Raw genomic sequence first — 3,958 nt, 5'->3', positions numbered from 1 at the left:
TCCCTCCTGGGTCCCCGGCCCCCTCCTCCCACTCCAGGCAGTCCCGCTTGGGCCGTCGCCTTCGCAGTCGAGGTCTGGGCCGGACTAGCCTTCTATTGGGGGAGGGTGTGCGCAAAAAGGCCCTCAACCTGTGCTTAGGGTCCCGAACTCTATCTCGCGGGAGCCCGCCGGCTGCTATCTCCCGGGACCTCTCACTTCTCCCATTCGCCACTCCCAAGCCCCCCTGGCAGGGGTTCCCCATCTGCGGTCCCTACACCCCAAAACCTCGGATGCCAAGTTCCTCCATCCTTCCCCCCATATGTCTCTTACCCTACGAGACCTCGAGGTTTCCCACTCCCCGTCCGCGTCCCGGGCAGCTGACGCTGCAACCCCTCCGCTCCGACACCTCCAGATCCCAACTTTGTAGCCTCTGTCCAACCCCCGCAGCGTCGAAAGAACCCCGATGCTGGTGCCGGCGAGAGTCCCGCGCCGGGGACAAATGCGGCGGCCCGGCACCCGGAGGCGGGAGGAGTCGGGCACAAACGTTCATTGATACAAATGAGTAAATAAACATGCCGGGTGAACGCGGCCACCTTCTCAGCGCCAGCCGCAGAGGGCCCCGCGCGCGTGCCTGTGTGAGGTGTGCTTGTGGCCCGGGGCCGCACCTGTGTGTGTGCGCGTGCGTGTCCCTGGATCTGCCCAACGTTTGTGGAGCTGTGTGTGGGGTTGTCTACGTGTTGGTGTGTGATCTGTGGAGTTCTATGAATGTCTGTACATCCGTGTATCTGTCATCTGGAGAAGCCCTTGTGTCTGTAATACATGGAGCTATGTATTCCCATCCCGACATCTGTCTCGTTAGTGCCTCGTTTTCCCTCTCCCTTCTGTCCTGTTATCCTATCCCCCTTGCCTGTTACTCACTCTCACACTCCCAGATCAGAAGACTTGATATCCCACCTTTAGTGTGGTGTGTGTAAATGAAACTAGACTTCCCTTTTAACGCCTCCCCTGCAGCACTCAATATAATTAACATTTTAGAGCGCACTAGAAGAGAATTGTGTGAGCGTCTAAGGTGCGCGCGGATGTGTTGTCCCTGCTTGGGTGAGCGCTTCCCCGAGGTTGATGTGGCCGGCGGAGATTTAAAGGCTGGTCTCCTGCTCCAAACTCTGGGTCATCTCGGCTCTCACTCTCTGCCCTGGAACCCCACCTGGTGGGCAGTAGTGGTACTACAGCTCCAGGGGGAAACAGTTCTGGTTTCCCCTTCCCCCAATATCCTTTGTAGACGGAGATCAGCTCCAAAGAGCCTGTTTTCGGGCTCCCAGGAGAGCTCTCCTCCCGCCTCAGTGCCCTCAGGTTGCTGTTCCAGGTAGCTTGGGGCCTGGCCACTCACTAAGTCCCTGTCAGGACCACTGTAGCCTCAGAGAGTTGGGGAGTACCCTTACAGCAGGGAGGTTTCATAGGATACTCAATTCTGGGCTGGGCACCCAGGAGTGATGAGGCCAGCTCCTTGCCACTCCCCATCTAGGGATGAAAGGGGGTGGGGGAAGATGGAGCTGGGAGAGGTTGTTGAGGCCCCGCTGTCTTGGAGAATCTAGCCATTTCCTCCCCTCCGCAACCACCCCCCCCCACACACACACACACACACAGCACTGGCCCAGAGGTGGCAAAAAGGACAAGATAAGCCTGGGGAACCGCCCCTGGAGACATCTATCTCTTAAAGGATGGACCACACACAGCTTTATAGAGATGCAAATATATGCATTGGCAAATACTAAGCACACACACACAATGGCACATAGACATAGAGAATCCTTGTAGACAGATTCACACACCTCCCTCTCAGCCACCATTCCTCAGGAGTCCACAGGAGGCATCTACTTTGCAGGGATCACAGCCCCACAAATCCCTCTGCGCTCCAGTTGCCTTCCTCCCACCTCAGTACCCAGGGATAGTTTTTGCGCACTTTTGTCCTCCATCACCTGACCTCTCCTCCTTGTTCAGGTATAGAGGGGGAGTTGGGAGGGGGCCTGGGCCAAATTAGGAGTCTTTCTCATTGCCCAGCTGCCAAGGATGGTCCTGGGGAATGTCCACTGGGACAGCACAGCCCCACAGTAATAGTTGTTGCATTTCCTAATTGGACTATCTATCTGCTCAAACCCCAAAGAGTTACTTAGAAAAGAAAGAGAGAAGGAAAGCCATGGTATTATAGTTTGTTAAGACCTCACAGAGATGCTGTGGAGGGTAGGAGTGCTGGGGCTGTGGAGGATTGTTAACAGTGTGGGTTAGGGACAGAGAAGGGTCAACCATTATCTTCAGCAGTCAGATTCCATCAGAGGAAACTCTTTCTTCCACTTCAGATGGCCTTCTGACCCTGGCCCCAGACTGAGCCCTGACCCAGACCTCAGTCTGACCCCTAACCCTGCCCTAAAACAGACCGCTAAACCTAATCCCAGACCCAGACTGACCTTTAATCCTGGACACAGATTGACTCAATCCCTGACCCCAGACCAAACCCTAGTCTTACCAAGCATCACCCAATCCCTCCTTGGCCACAGGAGTGTGGCTGACGCCCTGCTGACAGCCCCAAAGGAGCAGGAGTGGTGTAGGACAGAACGATTTTCTCATCCTGGCCTATAGAATGATCTGTCTGTTCTCCAATGTGTTAGTTCCTTTCTACCTCCAGGCTGCCTGTAGCTAACGTCACAGGAACTCCTGAAACCCCTCTTCCAATACACCCCTTTCCATGGGCTCCCAGGCACACCCCAGGGATTCAGCTATTGCCTGCAGTGCTCTAAAGCCAAGCTCGGGGCTTGCCTCCCACCTCTCCCTCTAGTCCTTCAGACACTTTGAAATCAGAATCGACCAGTTGGTTCAGTCTTGGAGACACTAGTTCAAGTGGACTTCTGAACTTTGTGGGGCTGGGAGATGAAGGGCACACTGCAGGCACTCATGGAATATGCACACAATGGCAGGCACAGCATCCGCACCCTCTTCCCTGGCTCAGAAAACACCCATCCACATGGGCAGATCTGCAAAAGTCCTGTCCTCACCCAGGCACAAAGCTGTCTGGGGCGCTGTCTCTCCTGGACTTGCTATGCCCGAAGGAGTGAAGACATTGCACCTTTCTGATCCCTTGCACATGTGCAGTGCTATATAGCCAGAAAACCTCTGCCACGTCTGTTATTTTAGTTGATCTCCACAACAGCCCTGTGAGATTATACTATTTTTAGAGATTTAGATTTACATATTACTTTTTGTACTGATGAGAAAACTGAGTCCCAGGGTCCCTCACCCCTTCCCCTTTGTATTATCCGACTCCTCTCTACCACCAAATACACATCCCCATGAAAACGGGTCCCCATGGCAGCTCCCCCTTTGTTTAATGTCCGTGCTTCTGACGATTAGCGCTGACAACAGAAGGAGCTGCCAGTTTCACAATTTTACACAGTTTTGGCCCTGGATTTTTTAATTGATGGTTATTTACTTTCTTTTTCCTAAATCCCATCTCTGCTTCCTCCAACCAGAGCCAAAAGGAGAGAAAAAAGCCTAGAATAAAGATGGGCTAGCCCCTTGATCCTACTGGCTAGAGTGTTTGCAGAGCAAAGAGACCAGGAGGTGGTGACCAGGAAGACGGGCTGGGTATTCAGGGGTTCACAGAGTATGTGCTGGGTCTTCCTGGCCTCCCACCTGGACCCTGAGCAGCCCAGCCTGGTGACAAAGCTCAAAGGTTCCCTTCAGAGAGTTCTCTCTGCTCTTAGAGCTGTCCTGCCTTGCTGCCACAGAGGAGCCCTTGGAAAAGTCAGCACTCAGCTCCTCCTCATTCTCCCCAGGGTCTAAGGCTGGTCCCAGTTTCATTCTAATACCAGTCAGTACACTGCGTGACACAGTGGCAGCGTCCCTTGCGTGCAAAATTACAAGTCCATTCGCAAAGCACCATTCTCTTTCCTTCTGAGGAGCTGTGGAGGAGAAGGCCCGCCCTGGG

The sequence above is a fragment of the Trichechus manatus genome, unplaced genomic scaffold (genome assembly GCF_000243295.1).
Source record: "Trichechus manatus latirostris isolate Lorelei unplaced genomic scaffold, TriManLat1.0 scaffold00004, whole genome shotgun sequence".
In the NCBI taxonomy this organism is placed as follows: domain Eukaryota; kingdom Metazoa; phylum Chordata; class Mammalia; order Sirenia; family Trichechidae; genus Trichechus; species Trichechus manatus.
This window is presented reverse-complemented; position numbering follows the sequence as displayed.